The 18,035-nt window shown below is 44.5% G+C and overlaps 1 protein-coding gene across 2 annotated transcripts in view; it reads right to left on the minus strand.

Moving 5' to 3' along the window:
* LOC118771203 (band 4.1-like protein 3) overlaps positions 1 to 17,718 on the minus strand; it is a 79,253-nt gene extending 61,535 nt beyond the window's left edge. The window contains exon 1 of one of the 2 annotated variants that reach the window (XM_036519120.1): positions 17,630 to 17,718. The gene's annotated coding sequence lies outside the window, so the exon portion shown is untranslated. Of the gene's footprint in view, positions 1 to 16,076; positions 16,285 to 17,629 lie in introns of those variants that run through there. The other variant, XM_036519115.1, reaches the window with a different exon arrangement.
* Between the last annotated feature and the right edge of the window lie 317 nt (positions 17,719 to 18,035).

The raw sequence follows: 18,035 nt of genomic DNA on the forward strand, positions 1-18,035 counted from the left end.
AAATACTAGTGGCTGGGGACCCCACCTCTCCAAAAACTTTCTGAATATTCTCTTTAACCCTTTGGGTCCCCTTTGCCCCATTTTTGCTACTTTTACTTGTGTGCCTGTACAACCCTATCTGTCCAACTCATACACTAATACTGCATATCATTGTTTTCAGGAGACCCAGGGCTACACAATGAGCCCTCTTGTTCAACTCTAAGAAAGACTACCAGCCTAGGACAAGGCCTCAAACAGTAAAAAATTAGTCACGCCGATTGAAAAAAGAGGACATTATCTGGAATAAAAAGTTATTGAGTCATGGATCTTTGAAAAAAACTTCATAAATTCAAAGTTCAATATCTCTTGAATGTTTATGCAAAGTCTCTTGTAAATCTCACTTACCACTGCAGTACACTGCTGGATTAAACATATTGTGTGCCAGACGCATTTGGTGATTTTGGGGGGGGGGGGGGGGTGCAACACTAAGCGCATTTACTCAGGATTGGTTGTGACTAGAGAGGAACCACAGATATCGTTGCAATCTACGCAAACAGATCTATCAGGTAAGCATTGATTGGTTAGAATCGGTTGAGATACCACTGAGCTACATGCTATCAAATGTAAGTCATGTAGTATTTTGGGGTTTGGGGGGGGGGGGGGGGGGGGGGGCTACAACAACTTTTATATCTCCGGTTTGGTTTGGACTAGTGGTGAAATTCGAAGATATCTGTAATCAGTGGAAATGACAGATTCAGAGGATACTTGAACCAACACTGTAGCTTGTGCAGTCGCTGAGATATTAATACTAATATTACTAATACTAATATTAAACCTGTCTGACCCACCGGTGGGTCAATGGGACCCAGGGGGTTAAATCACAATGCTAAACATGTTCCTTTCTACACTCACATTTACGTGCTCCTCTTGGATACTCGTTTTTATTGTACTTGAATCCATGGCTCAATGTACACAGTATGTGTGTTTTTTTTTTTACAATTAGGCTACATAAAGAAAGTACATGAAGGGGATGGAATTATCACCACAACATAAACTCTGAAATGAGCACAGAGCCGCACTGGCACTGGGACACACTCTGATTCTACTCAACAGTGGTGGTTGACGTGAGTTGCCCTGTTTACTGATCACTGTTAACCTGAAAGGTACAATCTAAAGTCCCTACAGCGGATAGTGAGGACAGCTGAGAGGATCATTGGGGTCCCTCTTCCAACCATGGAGGAGCTCTTCCAGAACCACTGCATCCAGCGTGCGACTTGCATCACCACAGACCCCTCCCACCCCTCCCACCCCTCCCACAGACTGTTCACTGCCCTGCCGTCTGGCAGAAGGTACCGGAGCATCCGTACTGTCACTGCCAGACACTGCAACAGTTTTTTCCCTCAGGCAGTTAGGCTCCTCAACTCCTTGATGCCCCCTCCTCCCCTCCTGCGCTTGCACAAGAACAGAACCCCCACCCCCGGAGCACAGCATGCCCCTGCCCACTCCCCTGGACTGAGCACATAGCCACTTTAAAAAAAGTGTAAACTGTTTACATAACTACTTGAACTCTCTGCCTTACAATCTGATGTTGTGTTACTTTGTCTATTTATTTATTGTCTTGTTATTGTCTATTTATTGTCCTGTGTATTTATTCAGTTGTATTGAATGTAGCACCATGGGTCCCCGGGAAACGTTATTTCAACCCTACTGTATACTGCATATGGATGGGCTGACAATAAAATCTCTCTGACTCTGACTGACTGAAATGTAATGCGTTATTGCTGTTGCGCTGGGTCATAGACATGCATTTTACAGAGCAGGGAGCACTGCAGGAATGCTTTCTTTTTTTGTTTTTCTTTTAACCGGTCTCTCTGTTTTATTGTGTTGTCTTACGGCTTTCGCTATTCCAATTGTACAGCACTTTGGTCACTTGCTGTTGTTTTTAAATGTGCTTTATAAATAAACTTGACTTGACTTGTGTCTCAGGGCTTGGTCAGATGAGAAAGACACACCCCCACTGTAGCTGACCCACTGCTCTGCTTCCACTGTGGCACTGGAGTACAACCTCTCATTTCCATGTGATGGGTGACCATAGAGTCTGAAACCCACTCTGTTCAGATTCAAGAGACAGCCAGAGAGTCTAAAACCCACTGTGCTCGGATTCAAGAGACAGCCATAGAGCCTAAAAGCCACTCTGCTCAGAATCAAGAGACAGCCATGGCCATAGAGCCTAAAACCCACTCTGCTCAGATTCAAGAGACAGTCATAGAGCCTAAAACCCACTCTGCTCAGATTCAAGAGATGGTCATAGAGTCTAAATCCCGTTCTGCTCAGATTTGAGAGACAGCTATAGAGTCTAAAACCAGCTCTGCTCAGATTCAAGAGACAGCTGTCAAGTCAGACTCCCATAACCACGAAGTCTCACCCTGTCGTTTCCATTCAAGAGGCCGTCTTCCGTGAGCCACTCGGTACCTCCCTGTAATCCATGCGCACATGCACAAGAGCGCCTTTTAATTACGGCAACGGTGCCATTTTCCGAGGGGATTTGCGGGCCTCGCCTCCAGCTGGGGCGGGATAGTGCAAACCCGCGAATCGGATCAGCGCGGTCTCTCTCTCTCTCTCTCTCCATTTATCCCCGTTAATTGCTTTCATGTTTCTACATGCTGCCTGCACCCAGCCAATGAGAGAGCAGTTTCTGTGGTCACCGCTGGCTTGCCGTTGCCATATATAACCCATTTTCCACTTGCAACAGATGTGATTCTTTCATCTCGCGCCGATAACCCTTTTCCATGGCTTCTGTAAAACAGATCATAAACAACCTAGAGCCTGTAATTTAGGACTCATTCCAATGTGTTCATTTAATGTGTATGAAATAACCAAAAAAAGATAGCTGCCAGTAACAATACTTTGTTCACTGAGCTCAGGAACTTTGGCTTACATTAATCACCATAACAAAAACAGCTAGAATTGTGTATTAAATGGTAAATAATGGATCCATGAACCACAGCAAATTGACACCTACGGTTCCTTTACTTAGAATATAATTATTGGCATAGCATTATGTGTATAAAAATGTGACATACAGCCATTTTGCAGGTGAATACAGAATAAAACACAAAAAGGCTGAGAGGAGCTTAATGATATGATGAATCCAATAAAAATGAAACATGTTACATCTGTCTGTCAGAACGTGGAGGTAGATGCCAACCTGCACCGTTTGTATTTCACAAACTTTCAAAACTAACATAAACTTTTAAAAACTACATTAATGTTTGAAGCATTGCAGTGCAGGGCCTGTAACCTAAAGGTTGCCAGTTTGATTCCCAGGTGAGGTACCACTACTGGTCCCTTGAGCAAGGTGCTTAACCTTCACTTACTTCAGTAAATATCCAGCTGTGTGAATGGGTGAAATACAAACTATGTATGTCAGTATGTGTCTGCTGAGTAAGCAACTGAACAACCAAAGCCTTTACTTGCCTTAGTAAACCAAAAATAACCTATAACTGGAATTGTGCTTCATACTACATGCAGTGATTTGCATACATTAGCACCTACAGATGCCATGCTAAGTGGATGTTACTAATTAGCTTCACATTTGATCTGATCTCTCTGGGCATTTTAGAATATTCTGTTTGCAAGAGCTGACTAGGGCCGCTTCAGCCCTTGCTGGCTCTCATGGCGGGGAAGAGAAGGCATGACTGACCACAAACAAGCCACCCAGATAAATCGGAAAACGGTCTGAAAATATTCCAGCAGAGTGCTCGGACTGGCAACCTCCCGATGTGCAGGGGAGTAGTTGACATGAGTGGCTAGTTGAGGCACCTCTGGGGACAGAGGGCAGAGGGGGCGGAGGGGGCGGGGGGGTCTTGCTGCTCTAACAGCTTGCCTCTTCAATAACAGCCAGCAACTGCTTCACTAAATCAAACACATTTACAGCAATGCAGTTATCTCCCGTGGTGTTCTTTTGCAGTCTCCCCTCTGTGATGGTTGTGTTAACTACAACCACCCAAATGCAGCTCTTAGGAAAAGTCCTGACATCTCCGCATCCCACCTCCCTCCCCTGTACCAATGCTGATTAGACATGCCAACGTCCGTCCCACATTTTGCACAATCCAGTCATGGTGAGGATATCAAGATACCCAAGGAGGAGATACCCAGAGTTTTCATTTCTCTGTGCTTAAAATAAAAGTACAGTGGAAAATCTGCAAGCTAGTCTGCCTTTTCAATGCTATTTGGTGATCGTCCCTGGATTTACACTGTCATAATAAGAGCACACCCAGCACTGGCTCTCTTGCTCACTTTGCTTCCTTGTTAACCAGCAGGTCAGCCTGCATTTTTCCTCTTTTGAAATAAAAAACTGGGAACAATAGCCAGCTAGCACTTTCTTTTGTATACTTGTTAGAATTTACTGCTAACAGAACAGGCTCAGAGGAAGCATGTAGCCTGTATTTCCTGTTTCACACAGAAAATAACAGGACAGTGCAAAGACCCATTTTTCTAGCCTTCAGGTGACACTGTCATGCTGGTATATCAAAGCATTCGTGTTCAGCGTGTTACTAAAGGTTTCTACCTTCAGCTTGGCTCTCTTTGTTTTTAACATACATTTACTGTCAAAGCTGTGAGTAGGTTGTCCTGTTAATGAAAACGTGTGCTGCTTTTAATAAAAGTAATTAAGCGCCATCAGTGAAGGAAGGCTTCAGAACCTCCGCAGAAGCCCTGAGGTACACAGGAGAATGGAACGACAGCACAGCGAACCGTGAATCATTTTATCAGCGGTCCCTTCCAACAGACAATCCAAACGGACGAGAGTGAGTGTGATCGAGGTAACAGTCCGGGGCAAACAGAAGAGCGGTTTCCGCGGAAAAGGACAGCGGCGACACAGCGCTCATTCATAAACGCCACACGCCTTTCCTATCACAAGCGCTCACTCACGCCTTTTTGAAAAATTGCTCCCCCGTCTCATATTTCAATCACCTGGCAGACCCAGGCTTCTGAAGGCCTTTGATGTAGGTAAAAATCCATTTCTTCCACTTCAAGAAATGTTTGCTTATTTTTTCCACTTCGCTATCCTCTTTACAGCTTCCAGCCCGAACAGCGCTGGTATGACTCTGTTTGATTAATTACAAACATAAGGAAACACTGTAGCTTCTATTTAGCTTCTATTCACATTTGTAAGGGTCAGGGTAGCTCACGGATTTGCTGCTTCCTACACAGATGTTCATTCCATGCCTTTGGCCTCTAGTAATGACACTTTACCACTGACAGCAAAGGACACCCAACCAACCCAATACATTTGGAAATAGGAAGCAATTTATTAGAATGCTGAAAAAACCTGGAGCTTTTTGCAGGTTCGAAAATAGAAATCGATGCACGCCCAAAAGCATTTCATATCCCCTACGGCAAACAGCGGGACAATGAAACACCTCAGAGATTTATGAGCACCTCAGAGAGGCTTGAGACAATAAAATGAAATCACATGACAGCCCTCTGGAACAGGGAAGGACGGCAGTTAAAATGACAAGATGACCCCCCCCCCCCCCCCCCCCCCCAACTCTCCCACCCCACCTCCATGCCGTTTTTACAGCCAGGGCTGATCTAATAGGCTCCTTCTCTTCTGTGACCCCCCGTGACCCTCCCAGGGGACAGCCTGGCCTGCATACTGAGCAGCGGGATGGTAACCCGCGGTGATGCATGGGGGACCGCACCCTCTGTGATACTGTATTCACACCGTTGCTGTTGCACCTGTTTAAGAGACCTACTCGGAATGCTTTATCAGGCCTGCCACGCCAAAGTGTTGGGATCCTCCAGACTAATTTCACTTAAAGTGGCTCCTCTCAGAGCACTCTTCCTGAGGTCAGGCTGTCAGAGGGATCGATCAGGCTGGGGTGTGTGTGTGTCATTGTGTGACTACCTAACCCACCACCACTCTCTCCACAATCAGAGCTCTGAATGCAGTGCCCTAAGCCTCACCCTCATTCTTTATCCTCTTCATTAACTGTTGTAGTACTGAGCAACTTACAATTGTGTAGCCAGAAAAGGTATCTATCAATAGATAAAATGTCTTTTTTATGCATTAACCCAGCCAGCCAATCATAGTCTGAAACAGATGAAATTCAATAACACTTCTATACATATTAATTGAGTCTGTGAGCAAAATGACCAATTATGCCACTGAGTCTGCCATTATCCCGGTTTCATTTCTCTCTTGGCATGTCTCTACCCGCAGTATGACATCATAATATATCTCCACCCACTGCATGATATCATAACGTGTCTCCGGATCTCACACTGTGACATTAAGTGTTGTGAGTAGTCAGCATTCAGCCTCCCACTTGAAGTCTGCGCTGAATGGGGGGGGGGGGGGGTCAGATTTGCTTGTTAGGATATTGCAATGCCCCCTTATAACAGAAAGTGAATGAGTGAAGGACGGGAAGGGCAGTTTAGGATGCAAGCCTATTATCACGTGCTTGTTGCCAGCAGAACAGCACCTACAGTGCTCTGATTCAGAAAAGAATCAATTCAATGTGTTCTTTTGCACACACTGGAAGAGCAGAACTTCACATCAACTATCAGATATTCTGCCTCTGTGCAGCTGGAAGATTTTCAATGGAAGAAAACTTCAAGGAATCAGCAACTTTCTGAAACTCCATTAAGAGCTGAACAGTTTCTGTCTTCAAAAGCTTCATCCAAACTTGAATTGTACAGCTGGCTTTGTGAATTCTGTTAATGAGCTAGGGACCACAGAACTCTTAGTTCAACAAAGACAAGACACATAGAGTAAAACACTGTAAATGATTTATAAATGAATATACTGCATATTAGGCTGGGATATAGGTTAAATTTTGAATATATTCAAAGAGGTATCTATAACCTCAAGCGTTCAGTACAAGCGAAGCAGGTTAACCACAGCTTTGAAATGATCACGATCTGTTCTGATAATACTCAAAAGAATGCATGAAAAACACAGAAGTTTGATTTGCTCTCAGGAAAAAAATCTAAAATATCTATTTCACTACTGGCAATGATATGAAGGCTTTTTCCCAAAATACAAAAACAGAGGTAAGTGTTTTGGCAAATCCTATATTCACTTCAAGATAATGGTAATGGCATAGCCTTGTTCAGTAACCACTGTTCCTGGTCCCCTTCAATTCAGCCTGCTTCCAGAGCCAATGTTCAGGTCACTATGGAGCCAAGCTGGCAGTATAGCCCAACTCTTCCCATTTAAATCATTGTAAACTTGACCTCAATGAATGCTTGCCCTGCAACACTCAGGGCAAGAGCTGAGAGATTCAGGGGTCAGCCACACCCGATGGGGTGATCCCAGGCATGGCAGAGAATGCACTCCGCTCAAGACCCTCCAGCATGTCCCCTACTTCACTGTGCACCAACAGAAAATAACATTGTTATGTGCCCTGCTTGTATGCCTCACAGAGACCTTAATTATTAACATCTTGGGAAATCCTTCGATAAGGGTCCACGTTTCACTGACTTTGCTAATTACTTATGCAAATGAATTCCGCCTGATTCCCGCATACATTGTCATCAGTCATCGTGGACCACATGATTAGGCCTTTGGAGACCCGGCAGCGTTGAGGCTCTTAGAACCCGGTGAGCCAGGGAGGGAAAGGAACCAGCGTACTAACACAGCCTTCTCAGCTCAGCCCGAAAGCTTGGTCCATAGGGTTGGCCTTCTGCTGCCCGCTGCCAAACTGTCCTTCAAAAACAAGATGCTCATACCAGTCACCACCATCACTCAGGGTCCTGTTCATGGCACCTCAATTAACCTTCCTAAAAAAGCCCACACTACGATGATTGCAGGACTGTGCAGAAATACGCTCTTTGAAGATGTTTTAGGCTGTCCAGGGCACCACGACCGAAGACCCTTTAAGAGACAGAAGAGAGGACTGACAGACCTTTCTATTTAAACTTGTCTGCTTTATCTTCCACACGGCGGTCTCCAGCAGGATCTTTACTGAGTCTGGCATCTGCCTCATAAATAAGAATTTCTGACCTTTAGACAACAATAATGGCCGTTCCGCGTGAGACCTCAGAGCGAGGACCCTGCCTTTTAGATCCCACAGACAGCGAGCCAGAGAAGCCGCTGTCTGCACCCATTACAACCTCAGAGAAGGGGCCTCTTAAATGAATTACCCATGAGCCCCTGTGTGGAAGGGCAGGAAGGGCGAATCAAACTGGAGGCCCAGCTTTTCAACCGGCTCATTTTAGGGACCAGTCTCAGGCACTTCCTCTCCGGCACTTTACATCAATCACACAGTCCGGAGAGGCCACACACGATATCTACATGAACTGACCGTGCCTCTTCAACAGAGACACTGTCTGAGGAGGACGTCAATCAAGCCACGTCCTGTGCTTTCTACTGCAGACTCAGGACAGTCATGTCTTCGCCCTGGTTCATTCTTCTTGTGTAGTGCTTTGTCATTCATTTAAACTACAAGAACATGTGCCAACTTACCTCAATAAATGTAAATTTGCTTCTATAGCTGACATATTGTAATTCCTCACAAATTCACCCTCACCACCCTGTGAATAATAGCTGGGTCATGCCGGCACACTGTTGAACAGAGGCTCTAACACTACATTAGCATTTTAGCATGTAGCATTTGAACCACTTAACACCATGCCCTGGAGCTGACCAGCTGTCCACAATAATAACATAAAGCATTCATGTTGCGCCCATCTGTCCTGAATAAGACCAATAATTAGATATACAGGTCTGGCTGCAGATGCAATTAGAGCGACATAAACCACTAAAGTCCCCCTTGCCTTGAGAACCAAGCACTGTTCACATGTAAAAGGTAAAAAATAGACTCAAGGTTTATGGTATTTAGGTCAGCAATGTGGGGGATTAGAAAGCATACAGTGGCTAAGTATGAGAGCAGTACAGGCAAGTAATATAAGGCATTTTTTCATAGTCAATGAGAATGCTCTGCTACTCTTAGCCCTCTCAGGAAGAGAAATGAAGCCCCATTGGAGAGAGCCGCTGGATTTGGAAAGATTATTTTGCCAAACAAGGCTCCCGGGAGCCTGGTCTTTCCCCCATCCCTCCCTCTACGACCCACAGACGAACCCTGCATTCAGAGTGGCCCTAGGCACATGTTGTGAAAGTCTATCATGGAGCGAGTCTGCCGCCATTGGAGAGATAGGCAGCTGAAACTCCAGAACTTTCCCCAGTGTGAGGATTTCTGATCTGTCGGTTGGGAGAGCAGGACAATACACCTCTGATAATTCAAGAGTGCTCTATCTTAGTCTTTCACACGCATGACTAAACCATGCTTTAATTAGACACGAAACTCTCAGAGACCCATTCAGTTCATTTAAACTTGAAATCTGTAGGCGTGAAATTCAAATAGAGCTTATTGATTGGACCAGGGGATATGGATTAATCAAAGAAACAGACAAAAGCCTGAGACACAGAATTTCATTATAATTAATGACAATACAAGCAGGCTGGACTCTTGCTAATAGACCAGTGGACCACACTGCCATGGCCTTAGTGTAGAGCAGTGGTAACTGCTCTAGCCTGGAGCAGACGGTCAGCTAAATGATGCAATAGTTACGTAGCCAATTACAGCACATCGTTATTGAACATGTGGAATTTGGTCTGTAGCTTAGGCCTACACACCTCTCTGATCACCAATGCTGAGGGCGCAGTGGGGCTGCATTTGAAAAAGCACCTGGAGCTTTTCTATAAGAAGGCCATAGATAACAATGTTAGATGAACCTTGCTCACCTGACAACATTCTTACCATTCCTACTTTTGAGAGGGTTAAACTGTACCAGGAAATAAGATATCGAAGTATCTGTTCACCTGTGTACCTGGATGGAGATATCTAGACAGCAACAGGCAAGACATGATTATAGGTACGTCAGAGGAACTGAAGTCCGCTAGACTTCACACTTCGCGGAGGAAGGTGCACGCGAGTTCATCGACACTCTCTCGGAGAGCCTGTCACTCAAGACAAGCCGAGCTGCTTTCAGATATAAATAACCTTTGATAACCCTGGCGTTGTCACCGTGGCACCACTTTAAAAGGAAAGCGGGGTCCATTCCGTTCTCGAGAGGCGACGTGAAAGCAGCGCGATAGCGGCCCTCTACCCAGAGCGCCCGTCTCTTAGCGGGACCGGTTTGAGCCAGTCTGTTATCGCTCAACGCTCCTGGCTTCTGCTCAGCGGTGCGCTATAATCACATGCAGCGTGCGGTCCGAGGGGCGGGGAGCGCACCTCACCGAGGATGGGGTCCAGGTGTCCAAAGTTTCTGCTGACGAGAGGAGCCACCTCCTGCTGAGCAATAAAAGCAGCGCAACAGGCCTTCCTCTGGAGAGGACAGAACACCAAACTGCTGACTCCGTCAGGAAAGGAACCTTTGAGCACCTTAACTCCATGTCTTGGCTCATGTCTGTTGAACCCGAAGAGCTCTGCTATCTGTCTATCGGTTTATCTCTGTGACCTTTTACCCCAGTGCAAAAGTCTGGCTTCACACACCCCTGCCTAACCAAACACACACTTTGCAATACAACACAGGCAAGGTTTAATGCTTTAAAATGATTTATAGCTGTTTTCTATCTATCTAAACTGTCACCAATGGAACCAGCCTTAACATAAGCGTGACTCAGAGAGCCCAGGTTTGGCAATTTGGTCAATACACTTTAGCCTCTACAGAGAATGATGAGCCTAGCTGGGCTGAACAGCCTGTTCACACCATTAAACTTTTTACGGTCTTCCAAGCCACAACTGTTACACCATTATCATATCATGATGAGAGTAAATGGGAGTAAATAAATAACTAACTAATAAATACCTAACTAGGCTATCTAAGAATTACTGTTTAAATATGAAATATTAAATAGCATAGCTACTTCTAGTGCTTCTGCACTACACAATTTGACTCAACTGAGAAAAATTAAGGAGGCTTTCACTGTATTTAAGAGTGACTTTTTTCAACCAAAAATCAATGTGTTTCACACACCCAAAGACTTAAATATACAGGGAAAATGGCAAAAATAAAGGGGTTGTTTCTAAATCAGTAGTGCTGCTGCTTGCTGAAGGTGAGGAAAATGGACCACAGAGAACTGTGTGCTCTCTCCACTTTCTACTCAGTTTTTCTTAGTCTGACATTTTCATTCGTACCCTACATTGAAGGAATATTTCACTGACAGGTAATTTGGGAAATACAGAAGTGCAAATGCATGGGGCTAATTACCTGGCTGAACCGATCACGTCAGGTGAACTGGCTGGAACAAAAACAAGCGCACAAGCCACCCACCAGGAGTGGGATTGACACCCCTATGCTATACACTTCCCCTGGCCTTCTTATAGAGCATCCAGTGGCAGCTGATCCACAGACTACCATACAGCTGGAGTATACTTCATTTACATCAAATAAGATAAGACATTCTGAGACTTCTGTCCTGATAAATTAAGATTAATGCAAGTTTTTTTCTGTTTTTTTCCTTCCTCTGTGCAAATTTGACTTTGTCTTTGCCTTGCTTTAGTTTTCTTTAATAACGCCAATTTCACCGACGCCGCAGCCCCAAGAGTCAAAATTAAACAGCAGATGTCTCTCGTAAGTAAACTGTCTTGTCAATTCCCTTTGATTTCCCCCATGGGAAATTTCACCAAAGTAAACATGGCTCACTCAGTCAAAGAAGAGGCACTGTGAACCGAGGATGTGGAAACCAAATCAATGAAGATGAGTGGAATAGAAAGGGCTGATTCACTCACTCCAGGCCTACTGCTCCTTATCCATTACATTATTTGTATGCTCTGTGGAAGTGCTTACCCAGGGAAAATTATAGGTCTTACATTTTACATTACCAATTACCATTACCATTATAATTTTACATTTTACATTATAAATGTTAATATTCTAATACTTTAGATTTTTGCTAACTTCCATGATCCAAAACAGAGGTATAAATAGAGGTATAAACCATTAAACTAACAGCAGAACAATTTAATGCAAGCATATTTCTGTTTGTGTTTCAATGAATCTGTGTCAAGAGAAATGTGACCGGATAAATGCACGGTTAACACCAGGAGACTGCAGATCTGCCAAAACCCTCAGTGAGGTGGACACCACAGCACTAAGGGAAACACCACACCACAGCACTTTCAGTTGAAATATTATTTTGAAATGGTACTTCGAATACAACAATTGCAACTTAAATATCGATAGCTGTAGCGGAGTGAGCGGTGGCAGAGGGTGCGGCTGCCCCGGGCCCACGGTTCTTCCAGTTACAAAGGGGCCCACCTTGGGCCCAATCTGACTGACTGAACATGCATTTTTGTTGTTCAGTTGAATATTTTGAATAAAGTTTGTTTGTGTGTCTTGATTGCGGCAAAAAATAAAAAGTCAGACTGAGGGCAGGTTTCGACCAACCCCTAGCTAAGTTTCTCGCCGTCGATATTTATTTTGTATTCAGAGACACAACAGAGATACAGAAAAGTTTATTCACTGTCCAGTGAATTCGAGTCCCAAAGTATAGGAACTAGGCGATCGCTGGCTGTCTTGTTTTATTTCCCTTCACTGTCACTGCTGACAGGGCCGCGGTATTTAAAAATGGTCTCACGCAATGAGGTGTACTGAAATAGCACACCTCAATCTAATCCGCATTTCTCTCCATTCCGCCTTTCCATCTCCGTAAGATTCCCCTTGGATCTGTCTTGCATCTCCATATGCCTATTATAGGCTGTATAAGGGCCCGCTATAGGTCCTCGCCCCCTCTGCAATGAGCCATCGCCCTCTCGTCTTAAATGTATTGGTTTCACAAGCATGAATGCAAGCATTTGAAATGTTTTCAGATGGTTTCAGAGGAGAAAGGACTGAGTTTAAAGGGACACCACAAAGCAAGTCACAAAGGGGCTGAACAATGTCTTGCAGGCAAGTCGAAAAAATTGCAGGAAACGTTTTTGGGAAAGCCACGCTGTTGCAGGGGATAGTAAGAAAGTATACCATGTCCCATAATTACTATGGCTGAACGCATTCCCAAATTATAATCTGCTCTACTTCAGTGTTAGTTTAAACAGATAAGATTTATGTCTTGTTCTGAAGACCAATTCAAATTCTGTTTGCATGATAAAACAAATTCACACAGATTAGGGACTCTTGATTTTTTTGCACACAACTTTGCATGCAAAGGTAAGTCTCTGCTCATGACATAAAAACACAGGTACAGTCGGTAAAAGCACTCGTTCTGAGTGTAGACTGAACACTACGGCCCGGGTTCGAACCAGACCGTGCCACTAGCCGACAGTGCCCGGGAGCTCACAGGCGGAACACATTGGCTTTGTTCCGCTGGGGATAGGGGTGGGTACGTCGGCAGGGGCTTCGGTCCCATTAGCCACAGCGCCCCCCTTTTGGTCCACGTGCCAAAGCTGCATACGAAATGTCTTCCTCTGACTCTGTGGTAGCTTAGCTTGTTGACTGCAGTGCGAAAAGAAGCAGCGGCTGACATCACGTGTCTCGGAAGAGGGCACATGCTTGTCCACGCTCTCCCGGATTGACAGCGGGGGTTATGCAATGGGATCGAACATTGATCACGACAAACTGGACATTCCAGAATTCGGGGAATTGGCCATTCGAAATTGGGGAGAGAATGGAAAATGGAAAAAAAAAAAAAACATCAAACATCAAGGCTGTTCAGGGTTACGACAGCAGCACCCAACATGGTACCTACCAAGGCCAGCTCATTAATTACCACACCAAACTGCTGCCTCGGCCAAAGGCGAGACAATCAGAGCCAAACATTCCACATCAGGCCTTCTCTGTTCCTCCAAGAGCTCAGCAGGGCCATATCTGAAAGGATTTCCGAACAGCCGCCTAACTCTCCACCCCCCCGGACACTCCCAAGTGATAGTCACTAAAGAGCGTGTCCAACTGGCCGCCTCACGCTGTTGTAAAGATGGTTTGCACTGTTCTGCATTGTAAAGATGACCTGCAAAGCAGGCAACCTTCGAAAGCCCCTCCTTGCGATGAGTCCACTGCATGGCCAGGCTGGTGTGAGTCACATAGAGTGGGTATGCTCTGAGGAAGAGTCACGCGGGGCCTCCGGCGCAGAGTCAGCAACAGGAGGACACGTAGGCGCCAGGACTCGGTTCCTCAAAGTGACCGCGAAGTTTCACTGTGTCGCACTCGGGCATCGATGAGGCCTGCATGGCGGGACCTTTGTATCTACTCTCCATGGAAACGCGTAGAACCAGCGCATAGGATGCCATGCTCCGGAAATGAATTAACATCTTGGCAACAGCTGTATGATTTCAAAAATAAGCAAGGCAACGAGGCAGCACTGAGCAGTGAGATGACGCAAAACTTCAACTCTCTCAGAACTGCTGATGTCAACATTCCCCTGGTATCTGACATGTGACTTCAAAGGCTTGAAATTAATTAGTTAAGCATTGTTTGCCTTGTTGATTACAGGCGAATGTCACCCCGCCTATGATTCCCCCTTGGATAATGAACAAACAGCATTTCTTCTTGTAAGCCAAAACTGCTTGCAAATGTATTAACATACAAGCCAGAGAAACAAAACACTTACAGAGAATGAGATCTACCCTAAACTGTTTCCACCCTGAAGACTGTTTCTCTGATGTATGATGTGTATGTATGTATGATGATAATGATGAGAGTATGTATGATATGTGTTTGTGTTTGTGTGTGTGTACAATATGTATATATACCACCTTGGTAATAATTTAAGGGCACAACAATGGTGCTGCCTACCTGCTATTATTCAAACCCACAACGCTCTGGTTTTAAGTCCAGTTCTATAACCACTACCTCACTGAGGGCCACATACATTCAACACCATAAAACACAATCTACTGCACTTTATTGTGGACTACAGAGCTCAGTTACTGAGGCCATTCATATGGATGTTCCGGAGTGAATGGCTTCACATTCCCCTGGCCCTGGACACTGCTCCTGCTTTGAGGGTGTTTAGAGACAAAATATGACTATTTCTGGACCTGGACTGTGATGAATCTGTCTTAATCATTACTGATGTGGCACAGAATGCCATGTATGTAAATAAGCTGTTAAGTTCATTAGCATGTATATTCATGTGCCAAATCAGCCCTTCAGGGTTTCAGCAGTGCTGTTCATATACACCCGAGAATAATATTTATACCTATGAAAAATATGCAGGCTATGATCAGGAGCCATTCCAGTAATGGAGCATTATATGGCTTGCTGGAATAAGGAGAGAGTGATTGATTTTCATGGATCAATAGCCATTCTGTCCCCTGTTTTTGCTGAGATCATGTTCCACGCAAAAGGTGCTCTGACCTAAGGAGGCATATCCAGGGGAAGGCTTTGCTGAACCCATGCCCAAGGCAAATGGAACGGAACATGGAGAAGAGCAGTGACTGGACCCGCTCCTACATTTCACTCCACATTTCACACAGCGCCTCAGTGGCAAAGCATTGGTAATGCCTGCAGCTAAACGCCTGTAACATGCTGCAGCTAATCCAGGTGTGGCTGTTTACGTTTTAAACATCAGCCCTGAAGGTTAACCCCTCAAACCAGGGCACAGAGATCTGAAGACATCAGATCCACCGCACTGTTTTGGCTTCCCCAGCTCCACCTGAGAGAACGCTGTAGGCACACCTTTGAGGTTAGCCCAGTGCAGTCGCCAGCCAGCCTTTAAGTACAGACCAAGGTAAAATTATGCAGTCATCCCTGGCTTCCTGCTGGCAAATGATTGTAACCTCACAGCCTTACGCCAATGACAATCATTAAGAGTATCAAAGAACCATCAAGCATAGTGAGGTATGCCATTGGATGTTGACAATGTCTGCAAGACAAGCCAGCAAAAACAAAATAAGGGCAACTGTGTGTGTGTTGGATTGTGCTTAAATAAGGCCAGTTTCAATTGGGTTTCCTGCACAATCCGTAACAATCCTAATTAGGTATTATAACAAATCACACTAGAAGTGACACGCTCGCATTTGAATAGGCTGCCATCTCCTCTCTCTCTCCCCTGAGAGTGTACAGCATCTCTTCATCTCCTACGGAATATCAATTATACTTCCACCACAGACAGACCTTTGAGAATTTTCCCTGGGAACCAATGTACTCACCATTACGCAAGGCCCGCGGCGCGTTCAGACACATTCCGCCCAGTTGAAGGTGATCAGGGTGGTTTCAGATGGGAACCGACATGGGAGGAAAAGAAAGCATGACACATCAGACATCTCACGTCGCACAAAACACTCAAAAGTCACATGCCTTTAATCCAATCCCATTACATGCTACTTGTGATTTTTCTTTACATCATTATTTCATTATTATGTTGCCATCCAAGACAGGCGTCCTAGTTTAATAGCCACTAATCTGTGCAGCGTCATTAGCCAATTGTGGAGACATCTGACACATGTGGTGCAAACACTTCTGAAGCTGATAAAAGAACCAAAACAATGTTTCGGCAAAATAAGTTTTGCGGTTACACATTTTCTAACCAATTCAGTACATCCTCGCTGCATGAAAAAGTGGTCTAACTTAAGCACATTGTAGAATAGCACAAACGCTGTTAGCAATAACTGTTTCACTGTGTAAGAAGAATACCAAGACTCCTCTCCCACCTTTAAGTATGTTCTTGGCAATATCTTAACAAGCTGATGGAAACAAAAGGGGAAAATTTGTACTAACCTTCAAGAGAATCTACTATAATTATGCATGAAAATGATTTCTATAATTATTGATAAATTCACAGCGCACATAATTGCGTAAAGAGTAATTCAGAAACAGAAAAACGCAAATAATTATCGCAGAATGTAGTCCCGTCAGACTGTTAATCGATGGTGCTCGTTAGCCAAGGGATGTTGACATCGCCGCCCGCCTGCAAACACCAGACTTCAAACAGCGTAGTATTTAACGTTTTAGTCTAAACAGTTCCAGTATGTATATGAATATCTGTATGTGCAGTATGCAAGATTTTACCCATAGAAAATTCAGGAGTGCTTCGCAATCTAACTAAAGACAGATGAAACAGTAAATGAAAACCGAAAGAAGGAAGAAAACAAAAGCATTCGCCCCGCACGACTGCATGGTGTGCTATTAATTCAAACATTCTGCACTGCTGTTTCTGTTAACAAAGACAATATAAATGAAAATTAGGGCAGAACCCTAAAATCTGGACCGCGCGTCCTGGTGCGTTCGGTGTGTAATATACAAGTGAAGTCACTTAAGTGACAGCTACGGATCAAAATTCCAGCGCACTGGTCCTGCTCACTGAATTTCAACCTTAAACGCTCACTTAAACGTATAGATTGATGCAATTTTATGCCAAATTATTTTAATTACAAAAACAACTTTGATAAATAATTATTCCAAAGTTCTCCCTTAAGAGGACATTGTTGATCTCCCATGTAATTGTCTATTTGTTGGTCAATTCGGAGAGTCGCACGATATTGGCAAAATATTACTGTGGAGATATCCACTTCAGAATGAATTTGATCGTTATATTAGCCTTTTTAAAACATCCATGCACTCAATCAGAAGCAGCTAACACTCCAGCGCAACATCTTAACACTCCCCATAAATCTTGGGAATTTCCAATATTGTGCCATGCATAAAAAATCACAGAGCTGTCACTCCAGGCGTTTATAAAAACGAAAACGATTTATCTACCTGCCTTGAGTCCTTTGTTGAAAGCCCTGGAAGTATCCGCTGAAAACTGTCAGCAGACGCAAAACACGGATTTCACAAATGTCCACCAGGCACCGCCGCGACACTTCCTAGAGTCCACCTCACGGGGAAGAGGTAAAAGAACTTCGCACCTGCAAAACATCCCAGTTTCATTCTGTGACATCGAACCCCCCTCCCCCCGACCACAACCGAACCCTAAGAAAGTATTTCTCCGCCTCCTTTGTGCACAATTGGCTACTACTCATTCCAGACGTTCCCAGTACGATAGGACACACCCACTCTGGGCAAGACATGCTACCATAACAGGGTAGGTCACTCTCCATTGGCCATCTAAACTGTCAATTCAAATCTCCTGGGCACTATACTGGCTGTCGGATTGGTCAATATTTCAC

The sequence above is a fragment of the Megalops cyprinoides genome, chromosome 24, assembly GCF_013368585.1.
Source record: "Megalops cyprinoides isolate fMegCyp1 chromosome 24, fMegCyp1.pri, whole genome shotgun sequence".
Taxonomy (NCBI): domain Eukaryota; kingdom Metazoa; phylum Chordata; class Actinopteri; order Elopiformes; family Megalopidae; genus Megalops; species Megalops cyprinoides.